Source organism: Choloepus didactylus, chromosome 6 (genome assembly GCF_015220235.1).
Source record: "Choloepus didactylus isolate mChoDid1 chromosome 6, mChoDid1.pri, whole genome shotgun sequence".
In the NCBI taxonomy this organism is placed as follows: Eukaryota; Metazoa; Chordata; class Mammalia; order Pilosa; family Megalonychidae; genus Choloepus; species Choloepus didactylus.
The window spans coordinates 60,444,382-60,457,507 of NC_051312.1; the positions used below are offsets into that span (position 1 = coordinate 60,444,382).

A 13,126-nucleotide genomic window follows, 5' to 3' on the forward strand; every position below is an offset into this window, starting at 1 on the left:
TATACAGTCACTTATAAAGATAATAAGTAAATCTACAGGTGATGATATAGAACTATGTCTGTCCTATACTGGTGACTGTCAAAAAAAAAAAAACCCAAAAACAAAAAACAAAAAGCAGAGGATTAAGAACTAACTCTACTGAGACCTCACAATATGTCAAGCACTATGCTAGGCCTTTTTACATACATTAGTTCATCCAATCCTCAGGACTATTGTATAAAACGTTTATTCTGCTATAAACTCCAATTTATAGGTGAGTAAACTGAAGAGTGTGTGGCTAAGCTAGATTGCAACCCTAATTATCTACAGAACTTGCAATCCTTACCACATATTATACTGTCTCAATGATTCTATTATGTAAGAGACACAGATACCCCTGGATATCCATTCCTCCCTTCTTCATGGTGGTAGTATTTTTAGCTGGGCATATGGTTGCCACAACAAGGACTACATTTCCCAGTGTTCCTTGCAGCTGGTTATGGCCCTGTAAGTTAGTTCAGGCCAATGGGATATCAGCAAAAATATTATGTGGAAACTTCCTTAAGAGGCAACATACCTTCCTTTTGCCTCTTTTGTTGTTTTCCTTCCTCTCTGTTTTCTAGAATGCATACACTGTTCTTTGAGCCATGAAGTGGAGGCCATGTAGAATATAGCAACAAGATAGAAACAGGCTAGCTAATTGACACCCTGAAGGAACTTACCAGCCCTGAACCATGTGAAAGAGAAATAAACTCATGTCATTGTTATGTTGGCTGTCTGTCCCTTGTGCTGGATCTAACCTAACACATGCAAACATGCGTGCACAGACACAAGGAAATGCCAGAAAAGATGTGCATTGCAATGTTAACCGTGGTTGCCTCGAGGTTGCAGGATTTGTAGGAATTTTTTACTTTACCTTCATACTTCTCTGGGTACATAGGTCCCTTCTTACAAAAACAATAAATCAAAAGAAAAATATGTCATAATTCCCTTCACCTTCTGCCCCACAGCTTCGGTTCAGTGGTCAAACTCTTAGCTCCCCTTGGCCCATTCCTAGCACTGAGACTCTGGCTGATTGCTCACCCTGGTTCTCTGGGGTACACTTCTGACTCTCTTAACATTGAGGCTTAAGCTCACATCTGCAAAAATGCACCCAAAATACACTGTTCAGTTGGGAAAGGGAAGGAAGATTAGCTCCATGCTCTCCTCTTTCCCGGGAGGGGAAGAAAACCAGAAAATCAAGCCAGTCAGTGTCTCTGGAGAGAAGGCAGATAGAAATACACCTCTGTTTCATTCATTTATTCAATAAATACTGATTGAGGGCATATATTTTCCAAGCTCTGCTCTAACTGTGGGAATATGGCAGTAAACAAGAAAAAGAGAGCTTTTGTTCTTATTAAGTATATATTCTAGTGGAGGAGACATTCAACAAACACGCATTTTGATGCCTCTGTATGAACATTCTTTTTTGAGCCAGTCTGAGCTTGAACCCATCTACTAGTGATGCTGTCACTTCCCAGAGGGGCTCAGTGTTTCACTGGTTCATTCTCTCATTTGACAAACATTTTCTGAGGGCCTATGACATGGCAGGCTGTATACTGGGAATTTAAAGAAAAGCAAGGCGTCTCTTCTTGAGAGCCTGTCAGTCTAATGGCAGTGTCAGAACTGTAAAAGGTTGCAGCACAGTAAGACAGGAATTACAATCCCACACAGGGTACTTCTGGAGTATTAAAAGGAGCACCCAACCTTGCCTGGAGGAGGCATGAGAAGGAAGGTGTTGGGGGCCACAACTTGGCTGAGCCAAGTCTTGAAAGATGAATGACAATTGCCAGGTAAAGTCTCAGCTGCAATGGAAATGATTCCCTCAGAAGTGCAGACATCAACAGCAGGTAAAATTCACAAGGGCCTTTTATCTTTTAGGTACATAAAGGATCTAAAGGGGTTTAAAGTCTAAATGGCATTCAGACATGTGTGATAAACAGATGATTTGGGTTTCCTGATGCTGAAGAATGCCATTTGGCTGGGGTTGAGAGGGAAAGACAGAGAGCTGGGGAGACTGAGCTCTCTGCTCAGCTAGTGGTCAAGGCCTCGGCCCACAGACTCATGTCTGAGCCCTAAGGAGGACAAGCAGAGCTGGAGGAGCAGCCTGCTTAGGGGACCAGGTGTCAAGGGAGGGCAGAGAGGGAAATGCCTCCTTCCACACGCTCTTGTATTGCGGTGTGGCTTCTTACAGGGAGTGCTCCAGGAATGCAGTGCTGTCTTGATTCCACAAGGGCTGCGGGCTTGGGAGTGTGAGAAGACAGTACCCTGAGGAGGACTGTGTCCTTGTGAGGACTAGAGAGGACAAGAGAGCCCTCAAGAGACTTCTCAGGCAGCGACTGTCAGTGAGGGTGCCAGAGCAGAAGAACACGTGAGGAAGGCCTGTGAAAACAGGTGAGTGGGCCCTGGAGGAAGAGGAAGGGGCTGCATTAGGGGGCAGAGGCTAAGGTCCTGTGTTGGAGACAAGGACTTGTGACAACTGAGTTATTACTAACCCATTAGGTCTCCGCCTGAATACCCTGAAATCAGAGCTGGAGATAATGGTTTGCAAGGAAATGTGGTTAGATTGGACACCACTCGATTGGTGGGCACTTCTGAGGAGGCTAATGACAAGCATCTCAGAACTGTCCACCCAGGGATGAAAGGGGGAGCATTTATCCATTGGTTTTGGTCCCCCACTGGTCAACGGTGACACCCAGGGAGTTAACTGCCTCGCACTTCCAGCAAGTCCTCAGGTGTCCTCCCTCCCCCAGGGTGTCAGGAGACAAGAGAAGGAAAGCATGGCCCAGGTGAAGCACTGACAGGTGCACTTGCTCAAAGCTGGCTGAAGTTTGTGCTGAAGCGGTCACCAAACAGTGGGCTGGATAAAAGATGGGCTGAGAGGACTTGGAGGGTGGACAGGAGGTATCCAAAACAGGTTCCCACTAGCTGGTGAGGTTTGGGAAACCTGGGTTACAAAAGTTTTCAGAAACAAGCAAGAACGGTGATATGTTGTTACTCCTACTAATAAATGATAGTTTATATTTATTGGACACGAACTACATGCTATGCCCTTAAAGATAAATCATTTCCTTTAACCTCACAATACCCCTCTGCAGTATTATTATTTATCCCTAAAATATAGATGAGGAAACTGAGGCAGTACTCCATTAGGGAGTGCATAGACAGCCTGGCTCCGGGGAAGGTCATGCAGCTGCCCCAGACCCTTTGACCAGCTGGTCTCCAGTGCCAACCTTAATTGGCCTTTCTCCCAACCAGAGGCCCCTGCATTAGCTTGTTCAAAGTCACCGTAGATACATCAGGGAAAGATCTCGAGTTCTGTTCCTTGGAATCTGAAACCCTGCGCTCAAGGGCTGTCTTGGTCACTCAGCTACGGGGATCAGGGGTGCTGTATCTAGCATGACACATCACATTCCCTGTTACCCATCTGTAAAACAAAAGGATTAGACTACAGCATATGGAAGATCATTTCTGGCTGTGCAGCTTTTGGGTTTTAAAAATCTTCACATAAGTGAGTCCAAAATATATGAAGGCAGAGATAAGGCTTTCTTAAGGCACAGAAAGCAAAACCCTTAAAAGGAAAGGTTAATAAATTTGACTGTTTCCAAATTAAAAATTTCCCTCTGACAAAAGCCACCAGAAGCAAAGTTAAAATTAAAAACAACTGGGAGAAAATATTTGTGCTGTGTATAAAGACAAAGGATTTGTCTCTAGAATTCAGAAAGAACTCCTCAAATTAACAAGAAAAAGTTAATTAACCCAAAAGAAAAATAAGCAGTTCATGACAAGGCAATTACCAGCAAAGAAAATATAAATGGACAATAAAAATGTGAAAATATGCTCAAAATTTCAAGTAATGGAATGAATATAAAAACACAAATGAAGTATTTTTTTTTCTCCCTCTAGATTGGTAGGACTTACATATTTGATGACATGAAGTATTGGCAAATGTATCAGGAAGCAGTGATACTTATATCCTTTTGGTGGGGGTAGGGAAACATTTTGGCAGTATCTATTAAAATGTAAAATGCTAAAATACCCATGACCCAGTAGTTCTCTTTCACAATAGGTCCCTTAGAGAACCACTCACACCTGTCTACAGGAAAGCACAGATGGGGATGTTTATTCCAGCATTGTGTGCCATGGCTGAAAAAGAGGGGTCAGGAGGAAACAGCTTAAATGCCCATCTATAAATAAACACCTATAAAAATTGTGGTGGAGTTATGCACTGACATGGAGAAATCCATAAGAGGTACTGTGAGTGGAAGAAAAGTGTGGAACAGTACATAGAGTGTGATACCATCACACACGAATCAATTGTTCCCATAGAAACTGCGTGAAAGAGGATCTGGAAACATAAACACCAAACTGACAGCATAAATTATCTCTGGGGAAGGGGAGAGAAGATTTAGTGTTGGGGAGTGTGATGGTTTGAAGGCTGTATGGACCCCAGAAGATCATGTTCTTAAAGCTAATCCATTCCTGTGGGTGTAGACCTATTGTGGGTGGGACCTCTCTAGTAGGTTATTTTAATTGAGGCGCGCTCCAGGTGGGTCTTAAGCCTCTTATTGGAGTCCTTTATAAGAAGCTGAGAGAGGACACACAGAAGCTAAGAGAAACAGAAGCTAAAAGAGAGCAATCACAGAAAACAGAGAGAAAAGCCAGAGAAGCTGAGAGAGAAGCAGCCAGAAGCTGAAAGCAATGAAACCCAGGAGAAAAGGACAGCAGACGTCGGCCATGTGTCTTGCCATGTGACAGGGGAGCTCTAGATCTCCAGCACCCTTTCTTGGGGGAGAAAACTACTCCTGTTGATGCCCTGATCTGGACATTTTCACAGCCTCAGGACTGTAAACTTGTAAGTTAATTAGTCCCCATTGTTAAAAGCCAGTCCGTTTCTGGTATATTGTCAGCTTTAGAAAACTAAAACAGGGAAGCTTTGTCTTATCTATCCTGTTTTGATTTGCTTAGAAGGGCAGTGTATTCATACATAACTTGTGTAATTAAAAGTTGCTTTTTAAAGTATTATTTGTGGTTGATGGTTAGCAGTTTGCGCTGTTTTGTCAGCCTCCAAGGAATACATTTCTTACGCCATAAATTACAGGTTTCTCCCGAACCCACACACACTGTTCTCAGTAAAAACCTAGTCCAGCTCCGAGTGCTGCAACGGTTCTCTGCTTTCCACTGCAGTCTCAGAGGCCAAATGCTCAAATTCTTCCTTCAAAGATTCCATTAGAGTTGTTTACAGTGCTTTGACATTTGTTCACCCAGAGCTAACTGCAGGGCGATTCTATGATTACAGTTGGATATTTTTTTGCTTTTATTTATTTTTTTCAGTAAGGAGAAAGGTTGAACCTGTTATGTTAACATTAAAACGTGGGGGGTAAAAATATTGCAACAAAAAGACTTTCAAAATTTATTTTTTTCTTTTCTTTTTTTTTTTTTTGTGGTGAGCAACCTGAAAAACATTTGTTAGAAGTTGCTCATGTTTGGTTCTACTGGTTGTGAGGGTTAATTTAGAGCAGTTGTGCTCAGTGTGCTTCCCAGATGACCTGCATCAGTATCACCTGGGAACTTGGAAATGCAAATTTTTGTGCCTCACCCCAGACCACTGAATCAGAAGCAATCTGTGCTTTAACAAGCTCTCCGCATGAATCAGACGCACACTCAAGTTTGAGAACTGCTGATATAGCTGGCTAAAAATAAATTGCCTCTCAGAACGCTGATCCACCGTCTACAAGGCAACAGTACTAAACTCTCTTTAAATTTCTATTCATCTTTCAGATTTCTGCTGAATCATCACTGTCTCAGGAAACATTTTCCTGTTCTATGCTTCCATAACCCCATGTACCTCTTCTTTTGTAGCATTTATCATAGGTACCTTTTACATTTATTTGTGTGATCACTTGATTGTGATTTGATCCCCCATCCCCCACCCACCAGAGTGTAATCTGCTCAAATGTCCTTTGGTGCCAGGCACACAGCAGGTGATCAATAAATATTTGGAATGAATGAATGAACAAATCCTTCAGAGAGAATTTTCCCCTGACTTTTCCACACATTTCTGTTGAATTATGTATGAAGGTTTCTTCCTCAGTATCATCATTCTTTTCCCAGATTTGAAACCTTGTTGTCCTCTTGAACTTGTCACATTTATTCATCTCCAGGTATCAGCCAGTCACCCAGTCCTGCTGATTCTTCCACTGGAGTGTCTCCCCACTGCCACCTCTAGCCAAGGCTCTCATCGGGTCACCCCCAGGTAAGGCAACAGTTGCTCAGATAAGCCCAATCTCTCCTTAGCCCTCTTGACTTATTTCCCTTAGATGTTGTGTTCACTGAAATTATAGATTGTAACTATTAGTATCTAATCAGCATTTTACAGTTTCGAGGATGCTTTCACTTATATTAAAATATTAGCTACCATGTATTGGTGGCTTTTTGGCCAGGAACTGAAGTGGATACTTTAGATACATTATCTCATTTTGTTCTCATGCTATGAAGAAAGTATTTATTATTTATTCCATGTTTTCATGGGAGGATAAAGCCATGGTAGACAGACTACTGTGTACAGAGGTAGGATTTGACCTCTGATTCTGACCAAAGCTATGAGCTAACTTCTGTGCTATACTGCCACCACCAAGGGCATCCAAGGTCACCGAGTTGTAAGAGCTCAGGAATTTGGATTTCAAGTCTGGTGTCTCCTTGTCACGTCCTCATGTCACTCCCTCTGCTCAAAGCCCTGCAGGGTGAACAAGTGGGTATAATGGAGAAGAAGATGGGATCTGCAGTCAGACAGACCTGGGTTTAAATCCAAGTTTTCCACTTTCCTGGCTGTGTGATCCATGGCAAATTATTTATGCTCTCTGAGCTTCAGTTTCTTGTTTTGTAAAATAGGGACAGTTATAATTATGACCTCACAGGGTTGCTATGAGGATTAAATGAGATACTGCATTTTACCAGAGTGCTCAGAATAAACATCACTCAGTGTTACCTATTATTATGTCTACTTATAGTTCTTGATACATCAAATCTGAACTCTACCTACCTTCTGAGACTGTCTGCAATTTGGGCTCCTCTTTTCTCTCTAACTAGGTTTTCTCTTTATTCCAGAGGGATAGTCTTTTTATTTTCTTAGTACACATCATAATCACTGCCATTGCCATATTTCTCATTATGAAAATGGATGCTCTTTGAAATGCAAAATCAAACAATACACAAAACTACATTGAAAATAAAATATTTTTCCAAATTCCCACCACCCAGAAATAACCACGGCAAAACACCCTTTCTTATACCTGCATGCCTTGGTATGTTTGTGTGTGTAATTCTACATAGATCGATTGTGTTTTGAAACCTGATTTTTTCACTTAACACTAGACATCTTTCCCTGTCACATGGCCAAGCCCAAAGTTAAAGGGATGGGAAAATACACTTGTGATGAAAGCATGGCAAGGGTGTAGATGTAGACTAGGGTGGAGAACTGAGATCAACAATTCAATTGGACATAGATAGTTTTGTTTCCAATTTTTCATTATTTTAAGCCATTTTGAACCTTCTTGTAATGTATTTTTGTTTACTTGTCCAATTGTGTCTTGTGCTAAATTTTTAAAGTCAAATTGCTGGGTCAAAGGGCATAGGCATTCCAAATATTAATTCATGTTGTCAAACAGTCCTCCAAAAGATTATATATTCCCAATAATAGTGCAGGAGAGTGCTGGTTTCCTCACACTTTTGCCACTACTAGATTTTGTCAAGTTTAAAAAAAAAAAAAAAAAATTTGCCCATCCTGATAAAAGAAACATATCTTGATTTCATTACATTTCTTTGATTAGTGAGGTCAAAAATATTTTTGTTTGTTGACCTTTTGTATTTCTTTTTGTGACCTCTTCAGGTCCTTTACCAAAACTCACCCTTTTTTCAAATAAAATCAGATTCTCACAAAGCTAGGATGAAGTCATAGCTAGCTTCTCTTAATCCAACTTGGGTGGAATTCTGTGTGCTGTGGCCTTACCGCCTTCCCCTTTGCTGATGCAATTAGCCGCGTTGGCAAGAAGGAGGCCTTGGAGTGAGAAGTCATGGAAATGAGATGGCTGGGGCAGGTCAGGACCTGGAGCTGGTCTTCGTGAAGGGTGCTGGTCCCTGCTCTGATGCTGACTCAGAAGGAAGTGGCCTACCAGAAGTCATTAACATTTTCTTGATGGCAAGAGAAAATTCCTCTGTAACCAATGTCAAGGGACATTTAAGTGGTTTCTTGGTAAGGAGATTTTTATTTAAATGTATGCACAGCTAGAAATCACAGTCCCAGTTGGCAAGTCCTAGGAAGGGAAAAGCACATACTAAGTCCTTCTAGCCTAGCATGGCTAGAGATGCTTTGAATTCGGGGAGTAATGTTGAGAGCCCCTTCCTCTCTATCCTTCCGCCTTGCTCCATGTAGCCTGGCAGGAAACCTGAGGGTTGGGGTGACTGGGGTGATTGAGCTAAAGGCTGAATGGTGTGAGGCTAACAATGATAATATAGTATGTTAAGATCAAATAGAGCTTTTAATGTGCCAGGCCTTGTTTTAAGCACTTTACTATAAGTCAACTCATTTAATCCTTGCATATGAAATAGGAATTATTATGATTCCTATTTTATAGCTGAGGAAACTAAGGAACAGAAAGGTTAAGTAAATTCCCCAAGGACCCACAGCTAAAAAAAGGGTGGAGACGGGGTTCAAACTCAGGTGATGGGTTTCAGGTTCTGTAGTTTTAATCACTTTGCTAGGATTTCCCCAAATGTACAACATTTCCCCGGGTGGATTCTAAAGAACACTGATTTTGCAGATGCTGAATGCTATTACATTAAGAAAGGGAAACATTGGGTTGAGGATAACAAATCTACTTACCTCAGAGCTTCTTAGGGCCTGTAATATACCAGTCTAAATGGAAGATTTTAAAGGAGATTGAACGTGTAGCCTCTCCCAAATATACATGGCCTTTAAAATTTTTGTTTTAGAGAAGACTTTAAAGGACTAGCATTCCACAGACAGCATGTTGCTAAACACTTGCATGGAGAGCTTTTGGGTCAGACACAGCGGCCCGCTGAGTTGGCTTTTATCTATAGTACTTGCAAGGGCCATTTGTTAAATTTTCAGGAATTTTTCCAGCTGGTTGTTAAACTCAGCCATCTTTACAAATTAAATTACACAGACTTACAATTAACTTTTATTACAAAGGTAATAAATACTTAAAACTTACCTCTTCCTAAGTATTTTACTACACTTTACTATTATCTGTGCTCTTGAGGTTTTTACATTTATTGTCTCTGTATGGTGAAAATATTTGTCTGTACATATGCTTCTGAGTGACCTCCTATTGGTAGCTTGAAATTGGCCATGTGTATTTATACCACAAAAACTGGCAAATGCTCCAAATCAGGGCTTTTGTGGGGAGGTGTGTTTGGGAGAAGTGGATGTTAAACATTTACCAGCCCACCCCTGCAGACGCATATACTGACAATACAGATTTTCCTCGAAGTGTGTTTTGAAGGCATGATTTAACGTTTTTGAACTTTGGCCTTCTGTTTCTAAAGACTGGTGTAAGGGCTACATAAGCTAGCTGGGACTGAAGCAGTGGTTCCCACAGCTGTGCGGCATGTCTGACTCACTACAGATTCCCAAACGCCAGGCAAGACTCACTGCTTTATAACTGACATGGATGGTACTCAAAGATCTATACTTTAAATAAAGTTCCTCAGGACGTACTGTTGCAGACAGCCTGCAGACATGCTTTTGGGAACAAGTGGTTAAATCCATCAGCACAAAAAAATAAGGAGTCGACTAAAGAATCATGAAGAGCTGTATTACTCTACCAGTTGCAGCCCAAGCAGCAAGCACAGAATAAAGGTGTTTGTTTGTTTTTTTTCCCAAAATGTGACATTTTACAGGGCTGAGACAGAGAAAGCTCTCCCCTATCCCCAGGGCTTCCTCGTGTATGTAATCCTCTGTAAGTAACCCAAGGAGGATAGGGCATGCAAGGGATGTGGAAATCACTCAGTTATGAAATTCACTTTGTAATGCTCTTGACAATCACGAGCTTGCACCTGTCTTGCATCCAAATCTTCACAGCCAAGCTAAGCATGTGAAAACAGATGCCAGGACCACTGCAGTCCAGTCCTCTTGCTCACGATTCATATGTGAACAAGGCCAACAGCAGAAGGTGATGTTTTATGTGTACTGAGTCTGACAGCTCAGACCCCACCTCTCTCTCCATCCCCAACTCAGCTGGCAAATAAGTGAGATTGGCACTAGTTTGGGCTCAATTTAAAATGTCTTATTCTTATTATCTAGGTAATATATGTACTTGGCATAAAATCGAAAAGTACAAGAAAAAAGATCATAATAAAAAAAAAAAAAGATTCCCTTGTCCCAGCCCCCTTCAACCCTACTCCTATTACCCAGAACTAACCACTTTTAATTTGTTAAACAATTTCTGTTTTAAGTTCTTCTTGTGGTTACCTTTCCATCTCTAAATAATAGGTTTATATCTCTATTTCTTGAGGCATCCACTTTATACATTGTTATCACCTTTCCCTGTAATCGAACAGGATTGAGCTCGCTTGCACTACTGTACCCTCCTCAGCTATATTACTAGTCTTATTTTCATAATTGGTTACTTAAAAAGTTCTTTACCTTATTCCACTGACACTAGTTTGTGTTTCAAGTTTTTAATCCACAAAAAAAATTGTGCTCCTCCCCTCCCCTTCTCCTTTCTTCACCCATCCCTGCCCCTACCCAGCGAATTTCCGCTATATTTCCACATGGTTGAGACAAATGGACTTCGGTGAGGCGCAGTCTGCCCAGCTATGGCTGCGTTTTTAGGGCCAAGTGGCTGCTGTAATCTTCCTGGCTTAGCATTGTCGGGATTGTCATCAAATGTTGGTCACATGAAATGACAGGAAACAGAGCAACACCTTTGTCTATTTAAGGGAAAGATAGCCCCACCCCTCCTATCACAGGAGTTGTCTTATTAAAGCAAACACTGTGGAAACAGCATGAAGAGCCAGGGCAAACCGAAGTGCAAGGGGAAGAAATCCTATTAGGGCTCCCAGCAGGAGGTTCACTAATGAAAGACCTGGAACTCTGTTCCTGCTAATGGGGCCTCAGCTCCAGTTCCCGTGGGGGGAGTGCGCTGTTTGCGTTCACAAAACGTTCCAAAGTCACTCGCAGACTGCACAAAAGGTTTTGTTCTTCCAAAAAACCTTAGGGATAGAGATGGGGTAAACACCACTTAAAAAAACAAAATCCTGGGCGGTGGCGGAATAGGCTGGGCAGGTCAACTTCGCTGTCTTCTCCCCTGAAGAGAGACGCGGCGAGAGGCGGGTTCCGCAAGCCGCTCCTTTCTGCCCCTACCGCTCCATTCCTGCCCCAGGGCAATGAGGGTCACCCGCTCGCCACTGAGGGTCCCCCCGTCCCCCCAGCTGGCCCGGGAGGGGGCGCCGGGCTCGGTTGATGCCACGCAGGATCGGTCACATTTGTGAACTACCCAGAAGAAATTGCCTGCTGCCCTTTTCTAGTCCAGTGCACTTAGATGCCTCTGAAGACAGGGACAACCGGTTCCATAATGGTCAATCCAGTTTTTCTGGGCCACTTAATGGGTGGCTCATCTCAAAATGCTTGTGGACAAGATTCTCCATCTTGTAACATTCCCCGGCGGAGACTATAGGACTTGACTTCGGTGATCAATGTAGAATATTTAAGTGGGTCTGCTGATAGATCAGAATCCTTTCAATGCCCTGAAGAAAAGTGATTCAAGAGCTCAGTTGCCAATTTTTGCCCTTTTTTGAGTCCTGGTGGTGCAACAGCATTTGCTATGAAACAGGAATCCTCGGTAATAACTCCCCTGAACTCCAGGTAAAAGTAGCCAAGACTGTCAAGAATGGCTTTCTGCACATTGAGAATTTTCTCGTGTGGATGATGCAGATGTGGTTTCTGAAACAGACCCAGAACAGCCACTCACAGAGGATGAGAATATAAGAGGAGATTCTTCAGGAAACTTAGACCAATGCCATCTGCAAGTATGAGCCTAAACCAGAGAATGGTGTAGAAGTGGCTGTGGGAAATGGACAAGACAGCACACCAGAGTGTAGACACGGTGCAGCCAAATCACCATTCTTGCCCTTAGCTCCTCAAACTGAAACACAGAAAAATAAGCAAAGAAATGAAGTGGATGGCAGCAGTGAAAAAGAAGCCCTTCTTCCAGCCACCTTTTCACTAGGAGATACAAACATTATCATAAAAGAGCAATGAAACTCAATAAATTTATCTTTTCAGAATGATCCACATGCCAGTACCAGTACGTTAGGAAACATGCTAGAATTACCTGGAACTTCATCATCATCTGCTTCACAGTAATTGCCATTTATAAGCAGTATTTGGTACAATTTAAATATATACTTAAATGTATATATACAGGAAACTTAAAGAGAAACAGAATTAATAGGATTTTGGTTGTTTATCAGTTCACAGTTGAAAGCTTATTGCTAATGATAAGTTCTTTGGGAAATCTTACTTTGATTTTTAAATTTATCTGTATTTCATGTGATTGGTTCTTTTTAGCTATTCTTTACTTTCCATTGAAGACTGGCTAAATGTTAAACTTTTAAAAACATTTGATTCAGTTCAGATTCATTTTTCAAGCTGAAATTACATATTTGTTTAGGTTTAAAAAAGAATTGGGTTTTGGTGCCAGTATCGTGAGTGCACGTGAACCAATTTATTACCTGGAGTTCTGTTTTTGCATACAGAGTGGCTTATTTTAGTTGATGGGGTGAGTCTTGCAGGTCCAGGTGCAGTTTAGGGCACATATTGAAAATGGGTAAGATGAGAAGACTTTCTGGGACATCGGCCAAAAGTTGGGCTAATTTTTCTGAACTACCTTTTTGTGAAGATACAGCAAACTATGTTTTTGATAACTGGCACCATCAAAGTAGCGTCTTGAATCTTTTTTAGTTACGATTGAAGTGTATCTATATATGTGTGTGTTATGTGTATAAATATGGTTGTATACAGAAATGGAGAAAATCTAATTTTAGTTTTTTTAGAGTATGCTGTATGATGTTGTTAGAGATTGGT

General features: G+C 41.7%; 1 pseudogene; it reads left to right on the plus strand.

Moving 5' to 3' along the window:
• Positions 1–11,503: 11,503 nt before the first annotated feature.
• LOC119536951 lies at positions 11,504–12,475 on the plus strand (annotated as a pseudogene).
• Positions 12,476–13,126: the final 651 nt, after the last annotated feature.